At 45.7% G+C, this 15788-nt stretch overlaps 1 long non-coding RNA gene across 1 annotated transcript in view; it reads left to right on the top strand.

The window, feature by feature from the left end:
• The first annotated feature begins 460 nt into the window (after nt 1-460).
• The window catches only part of LOC308068955, a 49792-nt gene continuing 34464 nt past the window's right edge, over nt 461-15788 (top strand). Inside the window, exon 1 of the long non-coding RNA XR_013930221.1 lies at nt 461-10762. This is a non-coding gene — a long non-coding RNA (uncharacterized lncRNA). The remainder of the gene's footprint in view (nt 10763-15788) is intronic.

A 15788-nucleotide genomic window follows, 5' to 3' on the forward strand; every position in this document is an offset into this window, starting at 1 on the left:
TATTGCAGCTCAAGCTCATCACTTGCTAGAATAGCAAGAAGGATTGTGCATTTAACTTCCAGGCTTGTTCAAGGGGAAAGCCATGCTGCTGCAGGCGGTGGTGATGGTTGCTGGTGTTTATAGTCTCCATCTGTAGCTCCGCTCCAGGAGAGGCTTGGTTAGATGCCAGGATCTAATAGAAGCTCCTGCCTTGCTGGTACCGATGATGTTTTTATCAGGTGCTTTTGCAACCTCACTCTGTCATACATGCTGTATTGAGTGTGGCCATAGACATTCCAGCTGCACAAGTTGATGCTCTTACACCCATAAAAAGTTCTTAAGTTGGCAGCATGATAGCTTCAGAGACAGTTTAAACACTTCTGCTGCTTTTCCTTTACTTTCTTTCTAACTTTCTGCACCTTTTTTCCCCTTCTTTTTTCTCCCCTTCTTTTTTTCTTCTCCCCCACCCCACCCACCCCCCCCCAATCTTTTCTCACCTCTCTCTCTGAGTTATTGAACTGTTTGAACTGCGGACTAATTGTTAAGCAAAGTAGGGGCCCTGCCAGGGAAGGGACTCTGTCCCCGCTCCTCTTTGCCTTACAGCCAGTTTGCACACTGTTGGTTGGTTACACCAAAAGGTCCGTACGTGGCATCGCATCCCACTGGGTGAGCACCTAGTGACTGATCGGTATTTCAGGTTAGGTATTTGTTTATAGGTAAATGAAGTAGGTAAGTGTTCTTCTTGACCCCTGAAGATAAGACCAATAATATTTTGTTACTTAGTTGGATGCATGTCCAATTTCAATGATTTGTTATGCCTCAGACATGGCAGAGGGAAAGAAAGTGTGTGACTGGGGAATAACCAAGCCAAAAGCTGGAGCTCAGCTAAGAAAAAGCTTGTCCTTCTTGGATGTAGCTTTTTAATTATCTACGTAATATTATCTCAAGGAAATCTTAGTTTTTGGCTCATTAGTTAATCCCTGTCTGGTGCTAACAGGAAACTGTTTCAGGGAGGTTTGTTGTTGCACAGCTGAGGAGTAAGGCAATTAGTAGCAACATACACTAAAGCTGAGTCTCCAAACGAACACAAAATGTTTAACGAGACAACTGGGATAGTTACAATCGGGAGCCAAACGCGTTGCAAGTTGCTTACTGATATTAAATGGAAAGCGTGTGGTTTGGAGAGATCCTTACATCCAGCCGACTCCCCCCTGTGCCCTCTTGGCCGGGTGGTGTCTCTTGGGGCTGCTGGAAGCGGGGTGCTGTGATCAGAGCTCCCCATCCAGATGTTTCTCAGAGCTGTTGAGCGCTTCCTCTGGCTGCCAGATCTCCAGCAAGGTGAACAGCTTTGTTGTAAGCACCAGATTGCAACGTCAATAATTGATTTTTTCAGTTCCTACCGAGATCTTGGCAATTGAATCCCTGGCAGCTTGGAAAATCCCAGCAGTGAGGTAGAAGATCTTTTGTCTTGGAAACTTGTATTTTCTGAAGATGTATGTTTAATTGATGAGGCTATTATTTCAGTTGGAAGAAGGTGCGTTACCAAATAAACACCCTATCTGCTGCTTTAGTCAGGAGCCTTAGGAATTCCTGTAATTCCAGTTGTGCAGGAATCAAAAGAAACGCGTACCGTGTGGATCTCGACCTACAGCTGTCACTCATCTAGCTGAGCCCCAAACACACTTGGTGGTAGGAGGACACTCAGGTGGCTGGTAGGGTGGAGACTTACGGACTTTTTATTTTGTTTTGGACCAGCTGGACAGGACTTGGAGGCACAGGATGCTCTACATCTGTGTCTGGTTCATCTCATGATCATTACAGGTACTTAACAGAAAGAAAACATCCTTATTTTGAATGTCTCCCCCAAGCATGCCTATGAGGTCAGGATTAACCCCTAATTTATCTGTGTGACAGTCTCAAAAATGACTTAAAATTATTGCTGTCAGATTCTTTCTTGTATGCAGCTTTCACAGTGGAATAATCTCTTTTTATTTTATTTATAGAGCTGGGGTTAAGAAACAGTGTGATCCTTACAGCCACTACCATCTTTCTGCCGAACCTCCACCATCTCCCCCAGCTACCACCCAGAAGCATTATTATAAAACTCAAACAAATAATTTTCTTGAAAAAAATGACACGCCAGAGTGAACTCCCAGGGTGTTTGTCTGGAAAACTGGTTGCCTCCCTAGCAGTAAATTGCGCTGTAGTAAATTAGAGAGGCATTTCATAACTTCAAAATTGATCATTTTTTAAATAAATGTTAATATATTCAAAGGAAATTCTGTGATCCAACTGTGCCAGCCAATGCAAGCATTAAGGCAAAGAGTCAATCAAGACACAATTTTGTGATCATATAACTCAGAATGGCTGTGTATTCTTTCTAATTCACTTATTTTTTATTGCTGCAGCTCTATTATGGACAGCCGTAAAATGCTCTTTATGCCTATTCATTCATTCTTTTGACCCTTATTTTGGATATAGTTTTTTACAATTGATTTTAAGCTGACAATATCTCAAACTCTGCAGGTAATAAGAGTGTTAATAGGAAAACACTCTGTAACTGCAAGCTTTCTCAATGTATTACGCATCAGTTGCTAATTGGACTTGGAGAAATTGCTGAAATATCTTATGAAAGTTGGGTCTGATCCACCGAAGCATTCCTCTGGATCTGTGTCAGTACAATCAATTGCCTGACATCCGATCCTTTTCCAATTCCTGAAGCCCAGAATAGCCTCTGTAGAGTTTGGATTTGCAGAGTGTAGAATTAAAAACTGGCTAAAAGTTGGCAGAAGTGATACAGGTCACAGCATGGACCAATTTATTTTTTTAGCTTGGTTTCCTAAAGAAATGGCACTTGTGTTATCAGGCTGCCAGGGTACATGCTTATGTGAGGGTGGATCCTTAAATCTTGCAACTTCCGAACCTGTTAATGTGTTTTAACCCTATTTTCTAACAGTCGAGACTTTGAAGGGATGATATTCCTACAAATTTAGCGAAAACAGACAGCAGAGAAAATCCTTTTCAGAGTGTTAGACTATGGGGCAGGCTGACATGTTACCTCCAGTCCTTGCTACGTGCCAGGGGATCAGCAGAGGAGAGGGATCACCTTGCGGGGTGCTGCAGGCGAGCAGAAAGCTTCCCCAAAGCTCAGGCAAGCAGGAGCTGCACTGGCTTTTGCTGAACTGCTTATTTAGATGAAACGGAGGGGAAAAGCTGGATTTTTTTTTTTTCTAGCCAAGTCACAAGCCCTGTTGTTTTTCTTAATTGCTGTAAGACATCTTTCACACTCTGTTTTATCTTTGGATCCTTTGCCTTGGAGCAAATCCAGAGAGAAAGCAATCCTGAGATTGCATGCGTGCACATTTTTAATATTTACTGGTCTGGTGTGCAAGGTTATATTTCTAACTGTAATATTGTATTGGGTACACATATTTTTTTTCAACAATCCATCTATGCAGCACCCTTGCAGGGGTTGTGTCAGGCAGTAGCTTGCCTTCTTGTTCATCTGTTGGGTTTATTGTTACTTATAATACACTCTCAAGGCTGCTGGTTGCTTTCATCTTGCCTCTTTACTGCCTTGCTTATTTTTATCTTCATCCTGTTGTCTCTAAAGAGGTCTTTATAAAACAGTGTCTCTCTGCTATGCACGTCTCTCTTTTATTAATAATTCATTAATCAATTTAGACTAGAGAAAAAAGGCACCAAACCCAACAGCTACAAGTGATCACAGCTCGGGAACTGCGCTGTGCGTATTTTGCACCTCAGGCTGCATCATTCGCTAGCGTTACCTGCAATACTCCTGCCAGAGAGATCTGGAGGTCTTTCTTTGTAGATCTGCTTTTTAACAAAAAAAAATTTCTTTTTTGTTACATGGAAAAATGTTCCCTGGGAAATTGATTGATATCGAGCAAAAATGGCACCGTGTTTCTGGAGCTGGTGTTTGATTTTTGCAGGGAAGCAGACATTTGCCTGTGCACTTACCAGAGTCTGCCGGGCAAAGCAATTACAGGTTCATCAAGAATTAAAATTCACCAGTGACTGCGCAGTCGTTTCTCTGAAGCTTCTGGTAATAAAGTCAAAATTGTTTCAATGACATGTAGGAATTAATGCCTAATTCTGAGCAGGCAGCTTGTTTTTTTCAGCCAATATCATTTGCCAGTTACTTTTAATACATCTTGGAGAAGGAGATTTCAGCTTTGCCTGTGTGGGCCTGAGGGATTCCTTGGTCTGGCTGGGTCTGGAGAAGCCCTGTGCCATGCCTGGCCCTGGGCACAGACCCCCGCGCTGCCCCTCGCCCTCCGGAGCCGGTGGTCAGATCACCCGATGGATGGCGGCTGGGCGGCAGCTGGCAAAGAGAGCGTGGCCGCTGCTGTTGTGCTTCTCTCCAATTGCTCCCTAATCAGTGCTGTTTAAGACCTGCCGACGCTCCTCGAGCAGCTTGTGTGGGGCAGCTTGCTGCTGCTCCTTCTGCCCCGAGCCCCTCCTCCTTGGCGTTTGCCACAGAGTTCTTCCCAAACCCCGTTATTTTACTGTAACCAAATCTGCTCCATGTGCCTCAAACCTTCATGTTAAGATTCACCTTTCCTTCTGTCCTCCAGGCAGAAGATACACAGATGCGCTCATTTTTCCGATAACCTTCACTGGGTTCGGTGCTAATCCTGCAGTGTTAAGGCAGTTTAATGCTCCATTAATTATTTTGGAGGCAGCCCAGGAACTGCGCGTGGTAACGCCTGTGCTGCTTATTCAACGGGAGGTAACTCCTCAGCAAAGCATTAACCCTCGTTAATAAAGCTCTCTGGTCACCAAGGAGAGACTTTTGCCTCTCAGGAAAGTTAAAGCCTTTCCTTAGGCTGCTGCTGGCCCGCAGCTCGCCTCCCGCAGCCCCCGCTCAGCAGGCACAGCGTGGTGCCCTGCCAGTTCACAGAGCTGGAGCCACCCTCCGCAGGTAGATGAATCCCCAAATACACAAGACGTTACACAAGTTCCCATGCGTCATCTGAGCTTCTGCCACTAAGTCACAGGAAGGGATAACATTATGAGTTTGTAATTTATTTCCATATTCTTTAATCATATTTCAGTGGCTGTTTGGTTTATGACCTTTAAAAACCACCTTAGATTTAGATTGATAAATGGGTAGCAAATAAATTTAGCAAAATAAGCAATTTCAGCCTATGGAAGGTCAGCAGAGGGCTGTGCAATCACCACTTCCATTAATATGTTATATTTCAGTCAAAAGCTTTTAAATGCTGAAGGTTTTCAGAGGGAAAACCTATAGCTTTGATGAATGGGTTTCTTCTAATAGCTGAATGGGAAATGAAAATCAAAGTAAGGGAAAAGCTGCCTTGTTTCTGAGGCAGAGGCGAAGTCAGGCAGCGGGTTTTCTTCTGGCACAGGGGCACAACAGTCGAGTGGGCTCGGTAACGAGCAAATTACATTGCAGCTCATCAGGCCATTTGAATAGTCTTGTAGATTAGTTAATTGACAGAGATTATTCATAATAACTCTTATTATTAATGACATGGGGCTTGAGCAGAGGAGAGCCACACAGGACAGGTAAACTAAATAGGCGTCTTTATTAGCAGATCTTAACAGAGAGAGAGACAAGAGAGCTCCGTGGCGTTAACTCTCCATTTCCCACCAGCAGCTCTGCCAGCAGCGCCAGCCAAGGTCCGAGCTGGCCGGCTGGGGGATTAGGTCTCTTTGAGGAGGAAAAGTTTGTTAAATTAATTACTTGTGGCATATTGGCTCGGCTACATTCATAACCACGTGCAGGGCTCCCCTTTTTGCTGGGGTATAAGAAGTCGAATTAATGGAGAAAGCAATACAAAAGCTTCTTATGGGACCGAGATGATCTTTTCTTCGTGTTTAAAGCTGTGGAGCTTTTGTGTGGAGTAGGAACTTGGATCTGTTGAAAGCAGCGGTGAGGGAGAATCATTACAGGAGAGGTCCAGGAGATGCACGAAAAGTGGCGTATTAAAAGCTGAGTTAGAGCTTGTTTGATTCTCTCAAAAGAGTTTTTTCACCACAAGTGGAGTTAAAATTCCAATGTAAAATGTGTCGTCTTTTTTTTTTTTTTTTAATAATGAAATAAAATCAATTGTTGCTTCTAATAGCTGTGGGTCAGATCATTGGCCTGGATAAAAATAACTTGAATGGCTCCCATGAGTCAAAGTTGCCTTAGAGGTGATGTGACTTGTGGAGCTGAGGCTGGTGCGGGACAGGGAGCGGGGAGCGCTCTGTCCCCTGCACGAGGCTGCTGGGCTGGGCTGCCTCTGCCTCTCTGAGGTGATTGATCGGGGTGGCCTCGGTCTGCTCTGCCCTAGGGTGGGCAGGAGGGGGTCTCGCAGCCCACGGCCCTGGGGAAGAGCCAGCAGAGATATGCCATTGCCCCGTTCCTCTGCCCCTCAGGAGGCAGGGCTCAGCTGCAGCCACTGCCAGCACCGACTGCCGACCGAGGGAGAGACGTGGGGCAAAATGCTCTTGGGGGGAACGAGGAGAGGTGGTGGCTGTTCTCCAACACAGGTGCCATTGCTGCAAAATGCAACCTGCCTGTTACACTGAGCTGCTAAAATGGAAATGCATATGACAACTGAAGCAAAGACTTGCTTGTGGGACCGACGTGCATGGCAGTGGTGATGTGGGACAGGATGGCAGGAGCACGTCTGGGGCCGGCTTCACGGGAAGCCACGAGGTTTATGCTGGCAGAGGACCTGTTGTCTCTGGAGCAGGGAACTAGTTATTAATGCTTGAATTGCCAGTGGTGTTTGCGTCTGATTTAGTATCACTTAAGTAAGTGATGTATGATTTCAATTAGGAAGCAAAGATGCTTACTGCATCTCCATGATATGTTTGGATGGAGAAAAGTGCTTTGCACAGTCTTTCTGTTTCGGGGGAGGTAAATGGAGCACGAGGTGCCTGTGGGTTGCTTGCTGCAAAGTTATTTCAATGTCGGCTGGGAAAGCAAACTGCATCGAGTTCACCCCACGTGTGCCAAAGTCAATGTAAAGTCGCTGGAGTGGACTGAAGGGCTCTGGAGCCAGGCTGGATAGTGCCACGGGGGGATGCTTTCTCTTGGGGTTGATGCTCTCTGCCAGCTGGAAGAAAGGCAGCTGCACTGTGTGTGCTGTGAAAGCAATTCAAACCATTGTTTTCATTGCCTCCTCGCTGGTGGGAGTTGCACTGGGTCTGCTGTGTAAGCCTCAGAGACCATCGGCCTGACACACCGGATAGTTTTGCTCCCATAGCAGTATTTCTTCGGAGCCACAGCATCAACTAGTTTAGTTAACTGCATCGAGGGCTTGAGGTAAGGGATGCCCAAGAATTACAGGCTCCATCCCTGGGTAGCAGCTGGCATATTCATGATGGTTTCTAAAGCCTTGCCTGTCCTTTCAGATCACCGACTGAGAGCAGAGGGGTAGGAGTCAGGCTGTATTTAGGACTAAGTAGCAGAGTATCTCTGACACAATAAAATTTTAAATTACAAGCGAGAAAATGTACAGTGCCAAGATCAGCCAAAGCCAAAATATGTGTTTTGGTGGTGTTCACACACTGCCCAGCATTCTTGCTGGGGTCAGCTGGAGACCTGCACTATCCAGGTAGTTGGGCTTCAGCTGTAAAACACAAGAGGTGCGGAGCGTGTGTCGGTGTGGGTTTGGGTACCAGAGCTGTGCTGGTGCTGCTGGGAAAGTGAGGTTGCATGGCTGACACACAGGGCTCCTTGCACTCTCGTGCAAATATTACAATAGCACTGTCTGTCTTAGCAAATTAGCTGGTACCAGTACTATTATCCTTATAAAACGAACACCAATAGTGATTTAAAATGTTGTTTTCAGAATCTGGTTGCTACAATCTCTGCTGGTGAGAGATGTTCCTATGTTTCAGCCATATGAACTTTCAAACTGCTGACCTAAACAAAAGAGGTACAATTTTCCTTTAAAATAACACAGTGAATTGCTTACAAACAAATTAATTACCTTGCGCTGATTAGAAGAATCATTGGAAAGCCCCTGTAAAGCAATAACAGAGATCACTTAATTGCTCAGTGATGCATCACCAGTTGTGGCAATGTTGTGTTTCCTACCAAATCCCATCTGATCTGTAAGCGGAGCGAGCTTCCTAGAAGAGGAAAACCCCAACTTTAGTGCTTTCCTCTGGTAGCCAGGAGCCTTTCTTTCTCAGCAAGAAGCTGGAAGGAATCTCTTATGGGTGCTGGAGTGACTGGAGGTGCGGGACAGTGGCTGCTTTGCTGCCTACTGGAATATCCTCTAAAAAGCAACATCTTTTCTCTCCTGCCACCTCCTACCTTGTGTGTGACCACCCCTGCTTTACCTGCACAGTCCATCACTTGCCTGCCTCACTCCAGCATGCTCGCTCCAACTTCGGGAAGGGTTTGCCTCTCAATGAAATGTGGTTTACATTGTGCCGAACCCCCAAAGGGTATGAGAGCCCAGCCCCTTCCCAATGGATGGGGTCAGCTCCCAGGTGCGTTGTCGATCCCCAGCCAAGGGATCCTGCAGGTCCTGGTTCCCCCAAGCCACATTTTCAATTTGAAGGTGAGGATGACAGCGAAGCTCTTCAGATTCATGCACTATTCATGCAGTCCTCTAGGCTCCAGTGAAGCCCTTATAAGATAATAAGAAATTAATGAAACGTGGCAGTCTACACCTCCACTACAGTTTGCATCCAGGGATCTCTGCGTTTCACTAATATTTATTAACTGAGTCTTGCAACAGTCAGGCAGGGTCTGCAATTCATTTTAGATTCAAAGGACGTTCTCTGTTAAGTAAGTCCATGGTGGGGTTGGGGTAAAACCTCAACTCCTGCTTCCACCTGCTGACTACTGTGTGAGGACGCGGACACTGTATTTCAGCCCTATTACTGTCCCTAGGGTGTGATGGGGCTTCCTAACAAAGCTGCTTGCACCTTTGGGGTACCTCTGCCTTCTGCACGGTGGGAACGAAGGAAAAGCTTTGGATCCAGTGTCTAAGGAGGGCGAAGATGTGGTATGTCAGCAACATTAAACACAGCGGTGAGTAGCGTTAGGTAGAGTGGAAGGATAAAGTGGGTGCTGAAACGGAGGACAAGGTCAAAAATGTTGTCCCACTTCTCAGCTCTCCTGGGGCAGGTGGAGGGAACTGACGTGTCTTGGGACAGAAAGTTATGGATGAGAAAGGGTGGGAGAGCAAGCAGGAGAATTTAGGGAAGGACAGACCTGAGTCAGAATGGAATAGCAAAGGCGGGAGCTGGAAGGTGATGACACAGGGGCAGGGAAAAGGCATTCAGGGGAGGACAAAAAATGGGCTGGGAACATGAGAGTTACTGGGATGGATTAGAAAGCATCTGCGAGCATTCCTGTGCCCCTGTGTCTGTAGGGTGGCTGTGGCTGGGCAATCCCTTGCACAATTCCTGTTTTCACAGAAGTCTAAGAGTTCTTTCCAGCTAGGCTAAGTGTGATGTTGGCTTTTATTTTCATTGGAAGCTGCCTGAGATCACCCAGCGCCAGGGGCCGTAAAGCCCCGCTTTGGCATTTGGAGCTCTGGGCAGGGCACTGTGCTGACCACAGAGATGCCCCTGGCTGAGGAGGCAGACCCCTCTGCTATCCCCTTGGAAAGAGATGCTAAAGAAAATAAATGACTGCAATGACTGATGTGAATGTATATCTGCCACGTATTGTATGTAGCAATGAATGAGAAGGAAAAAGTCCATCATTTTTCAGGTTATTGAATCTGTCTGTGTAGCCTACAGATACGAGGCAGTTGACATTCTATGTTTGCTTCAGAAATCAGAATAATCCCAACCCATGGGCTGGCTCCCTTTCACAGACATTTCATATCCTTTGTTCCTTTTTTTTAAAAAAGGAATTGGACAACTAGACTGAAAAATACCTTTTTATTCTCTGCGCTTCCTAAGCAATATTTGAAAGCAAGCTCCTTTTATACTTGTACCAATTTAATTTAAAACTATTTCTTTAGATCTGTGATGTTAAGGAGCTGCACATCTTTCACCCATAGGTAATGGCATCAGTGTGGAGGCAAGGATGTTAAAAACTGCCCGAGTGACTCCACTCCAGCCCTTGTTGAATCTGATACCTGTGCTTCGTATGGTGGTGGATACCAGATGCTGTAAGAGCCCCGTCATAGGCAGGTGTGACATAATCTGCTTCTGCCTCTCAATATCTGATCCTAATCGCTAATAGTCAGCAAGTGTCTTAGTCCCAGAAAACCCAAGGTTTGACATCCTTTGCAATGTTTCCTCCTGTTAATTATAAACCTCAGTCTGTTAACGCCCAGTTAAATGTCTGCACTTTCAGCTACAACCCTTGCACTAAACCTCTTACCAGCAATTTAAAGTAAGACTGGTATTGTAATTTCTTTTCTCTGCCTACTAAAATTAGATTTCCTATATATTATTTACAGTTGTTTGCTGTCTTCCTGCTGTGACAAAGACAACAGCTTTGTGGTGTTTCTGCAAAAATCTGTTGCTAGCTTGTTGTGACATCCCCTCACATGACTCCATGTGTCAGCACAAGGGTATTCCTCGTGCGGCATGTTGAAAGCCAGAAACGATTTACATCTGCAGAGTGTCACTTACCACTGAGGTTACTTTTATGAAAATCGGTGCTTCCAGCAGCTGCTTCGGGTGGGTTGTTTGTACATTGCCTTTTTTTTTTTTTTTTTTTCCAGTATCGTGTCGTCTCCTGTTGGTTTCTGCTGGGGGAGGCTGATCCTTACAGGCATGAAGAAACTTGGGGTCACATGGAGGTATTCCTCTTCCCTAGAGCAAGGTGAGTCCCTGTGATCAAAGCAAGCAGTGACGGTGACAGAACACTGCCTGGCCATACCTCTCCTTTCGTAGCCCCAGGGCGCTGGCAGCAGCACACCTTGTTGTTTCTCAAAGGTGTGGGAGAAGGAAGAATTTCAAAGCGCTGAATGTGATCCTGCAATGAGAAGCCTAAGGGAGGATATATACCTGAAATCATGAGTTACTGTAAAATTGCTTTTTCAAAGGAATGAAGCGAGGGAGAGAAGGTGGTGTTTGGCTTCTGTGAAGGACATAAGGTGTCTGAACAAAACTCTATAGCTCCTGAGGGGAGGACCAAGCCAAGCATCTCCATCTTTGGGGTACATCCATCATTCAACTCAGGACATTTGTTGACACAGATCTTACAGCTGCTGTCTGAGGTGCTCATGGTGACCCAGATGTCCCCTGGCACGGCAGCAGGGCTGGTGGCTGGGGCTGTCTCCCATCTCCCTGATGCAGACCAGAGAGCAGCTCTTTGGGGCACACCTCCATGCAGATCTGAGTCACCAGGCACCGTACGTGCTACCTAAGATGCAGAGTGGTACATCTCACCCGACAAGGTGCTCTGCCTTCTCACTTCCATGTGTGAGAAAAGGATAATTTATTTAAATTTATGATGGCTAACGGGCTTATCTAACTACAGTTAAAATAACTTGCTGAATTATTCGAGTGATATTTGGAGTCATGATTGTGGGAACAAATTAGCTGACTGAAAACTGGAGACTGATGCTGCTCGTTAATAATGCATAGAGGGAGGCCAGGTGTTGGGTGGGCTGGCTCTGAGCATACAAATGGGGTGTTTCCATGTTAGAAACGTTCTTCCTGGGCAGTGGTTGTGTGGAAAAATGTCACCGGCTCTGCTGCTGGCTGAGTGGTCGGATGCGATTGCAGAAGCAGGAGTCTGCGTTGTATCGGTCAGGTGTTCTGTGCCTGGTGCTCAGGGTACTTCTGAGCTGAAGGACCACGTCCCAGGCAAACGCATTGTCATCCCATGGAAAACTTACACTTTTTGAAATGTCTTCAACGACTGTCCAAATGTTGCCAGTTTCACTTGTGCAAGCGGTCCCAGCAAAGACCTTTTGATTTTAGAGCTTCCTTTTAAAGATCGGGTGGTACCCTAGGTCACTTGGTATTTAGCAGAGTGATACTTTCCTTCTTTTAGGTCTTGTTTAAAAGGTCAGATAATGTGTTGGACGTGTAAAGAAAGCCACCTTATCACCTGGGCATCATCTAATGGGCATTGCTCTACACAGAAATCAGTTCTTGGAGCACCAAAGAACTGGAATATATTAACGCAGTATCACATTAGCTCTGAGGATTTGCCGGATGGTTTGGTGTGCCATCAGGTAAGGATGATATAATACAAACAGGGCACGACTCGGATAATGAGGGGCTATATGTGAAGTGACATGATTGCTTGATTAAGATAATAGTTGAAGCATGTGGAGAAGGAAATTATAATTTATATATTGCTGATTGTGAGGTTTATTTTAGGGACATAATTTAAAGATTGTCAAAATCAGAAAGAAAGATCCTGAGCAAAAGGAAGTCACTGAAAGAAAAAAGAGAAAGTGCTACCGAACAATAAATGTCTGAGGCCAAACGGGAGGGGGGCAGCAAGGGGTGGAGGTGCTGGAGAAGACAAAGACAAGAGCTCCTGTTCTTAGCAAAGAACAGAACCAGGAGCCAAACACCCGCTGGGGTCAGAAAGGGCATCAGATGTATCTACCTCATCCTTCCAGGGTCGATGCTTCTTGAGTTCAGCTGGACGCATGGAAGCTCCTGCTGCTGGCTTTTCCAGCCACCCACACCCCTGCTGTTGGGGATGCCGGTGCATGGGGTGGGAGCTAGCCAGCCCCCCTGCGTGCCTGAAGCCAGCTGCACAATGCCACGCATCTTCAGCTGCTGCGAGATATCTGGAAAAAATAATTGCTGCATGATCTGGGGGAAATCATGCTGTTTTCAAATCAGGCCAAAACATTTAGTGTGGGTGTAATGCCACCAGCTGTTAGCATCTGGGTGATGCTTCGGTGACGAGGGATGTTGTTGGTGATGGTGAAGCACTGCTGGGTGGTGGGAGACTGGGGCAGGGGATGGGCCTGTAGCTGTTCAAGGCCAGGTTGGACAGGGCTTTGAGGTGTCCCTGCCCATGGCGGAGTGGTGGTGGTGGGTTGGAACTAGGTGACCTTTAAGGTCCCTTCCAACCCAAACCATTCTGTGATTCCATGGTGGCGAGCTGCTAGCATGGCCCACAGCTACCTGCAGCAGCAGATAGGCATCCCTGTGTATCCAGTGTCAGCAGCATGTGAGGACTTTCTCCAAGGCAGCCAGTTTTCTGCCTGCACTGCTGATTTGTTCATCTGCAATGTCTTTAATATGATTAATGTAGAAGAGTTTGCAAACTGATCAAGACAGACCTGGTCTGCCTGTAATTTCAGCTAAATTACAGTGATGTTCAATTTCAAACATACCTTTGATACGGTAATAGAAAAAGCTAATTTAGCATATTGCACAGACTTCAGGTAAAGTGGAGGTGATACTGAATATTGATCACATATATACCCAGGTAGCAATATTGGGGATAGCGATAAATATTTCTGTAGAGGCTGCATAGATTTATATTATCCCCCTGCAAGCTTGTACCTTAACTCCTAATACCTTTAATTAGAGCTCTTCAAGGCAGGCTTTCAGCTTGCTTCCATTGTGTTCCCATTATGAATCAAAAGTTTATTTGCTTCTCTGGTTGATGTGTGCGAAATAATGATGTGGCGTATAAGCTCACAACTTGCACAGCCACCATCAAAATGCCATGGTGAATGAAACTACCCATGTGTTATGACCTTGATGCACAATTTAAACAGATGATTTTTCAAGCCAAATAAAACCTTTCACATTAGGCAGTAGATGAGCCACTTGTATGTGCCACAAATGCAGCTCCCCCTTCTCCTAATTAATAATACAAAATAGTGGTGGAATAGATTTATACTTGTCAGCAGAGCAGTTAGCTGTCACGCCGCTGATGAGTCAATGGCTTGTTGTAGCATAAATGCTGATAATACCCAGATCTGGGCTGGGCACTAAGCTGTGATACGGCAATTTAGTTTTCACACGTCATTTAGTTATGCTTTTATTTCAGATTAATCTCTGGTTTTTCCCCTTTTTATTTCGGTTCTAATGCGATAGGCTCAACAGTGACCCAGGTCACAATGTGAGAACTTGCTGTCACAGGCTGAACTTCAGCTGTGCCTGTGGGTTTTGGAGAGAAGGATGCCCGGCAGAGCCAGGGGAACAACCAGCTTACGGGCACACCAGCACCCGGTGATAACAAAGGACCAAAGTCCATGGCTGTAGGGATCCTACAGGCAATAGGAAAACACCACCATGGGTGGTAACGGAGGTTGCGTTTGCCTTTCCGCAGCAGCACTGAATTAAAAAATTCAAATGAATTGCAAAAGGAAGAGGTGTCCTGTTCCCAACCATGTGTTTTTTAGAGGAAGGGCAATGTAAGGGCTCTTGGGCTGGTGCTGCATCACTGGAGGGTTATTGCTACTCCATGTGATTCCAGGTGGGCTTCAAGGTGGGTTTAGGTAGCGCAGGAAGGGCCTGAGTCAGAGCTTGGTGGAGATGGTGCTGCAGTGGTTTGGAAAAGGGCTGCAAGTCTCTCTTCATTAACCCACAGACTGTCCCTAAAACAGGGGCTTCTGTCTTATTTTGAGGCTCCTCAGCAAAGATTCTCCTTTTTCAAAATACATGAATGTAAATAATCAGAGATCATCTCTGTGCAGCCACCCATGTGGGATTTTCCTGCATTTGTTCTGGGCTTTGTGGCACATCTCTGCCACTTTGTCTTCCCCTGAGGACTGGCACACTGGGAATTTCCTTTTGGTTGATAAGATCTTTACCTCTGTTTTTCTCAGGAAGATTCACGTGGATTCCCGACGAACCCAGTTTGTTTTACAGGTGACTGCAGCCCCTGGCATGCTGCCGTACTGCTCTGTGCGAGCATTTGGTCCACAGTGTTGCAGTGTAAGGAGTGTGATGGGTTTAGGAGGTGCTGGTGTCTGCTTCTTCACAAAGCTCTCACCCACCTTGCTGGCCCTGCAGAGACTCTTTGGTAAAATGGTCTTTGCAAGCAAATTTCAAAGCCTTTTGTGCAGCTAAAGGTTTTCCCTGCAGACATGGAAACACTCAATACTGTGCAGAGCAGGAGTTCCCTGAACCTGTTTTTAGCATTGCTCTGTTGACATTTCAGCAAAGTTGCATTTTATGAATTCAGCTGGGGAAGGAAATCTTGTAACCTCGCATCCACCCTTATGTGTGGGCTCCCCAGTGTTAGCAGGAAAATGTCACTCGAAGCTATGTACCTAAGATAGACAGGGGTTATTTTTTCAGTAAGTGAAATGACAAGTAGAAAAAAAGGAAAGTCAGCCTGCAAATAATAACACACCTTTTAAATGGCTTTTCAATGAAACGAGATCTATTATATTAAATGTGTGTGTGTTTTCTCACATGGAATAAACAGCTCTTTTCGTGCTAACTTGAAGCTCTGTCAGACTGACCCTGAAAGGGAGAGGAAGATCTGTGCACGGGGGATGGAGGTGCCTGCAGCAGAGCAGAGGGCTCTCTGCCCAAGAGCTCTTGGCTGTATTTTATCACTCATGGTGATATTATATGGAATTCAGAAGGAGTCTTTATTTCTGCTGCCCCAAATCTCAAAGCTTTTGAAGAAATTCAGTCTGACTGTTCTTTGTTGCTTGTGAACATCCTACACCAAGGAAGGATTGTAGTCCACGTGGAGCACGGTCTGGAAATTCATTGAAAAATAAGAACTAGTAAAATTAAAATGTACCAGTATCGTTACTCCAGCTTGGTGATGGGAGGTGGAAGGTAACTGGCTGCTTTCTGACAAGCCTGCTTTGAGAAGGACGTATCTGACACCCAGGTTTTGACAGGGTTCCCAGACTGCTCCTCCCTTTTCCTAGGTGGTCACTGTGATGCTTGGAGTGAAG

Source organism: Falco punctatus (genome assembly GCF_963210335.1).
Source record: "Falco punctatus genome assembly, chromosome: 8".
Lineage (NCBI taxonomy): Eukaryota > Metazoa > Chordata > Aves > Falconiformes > Falconidae > Falco > Falco punctatus.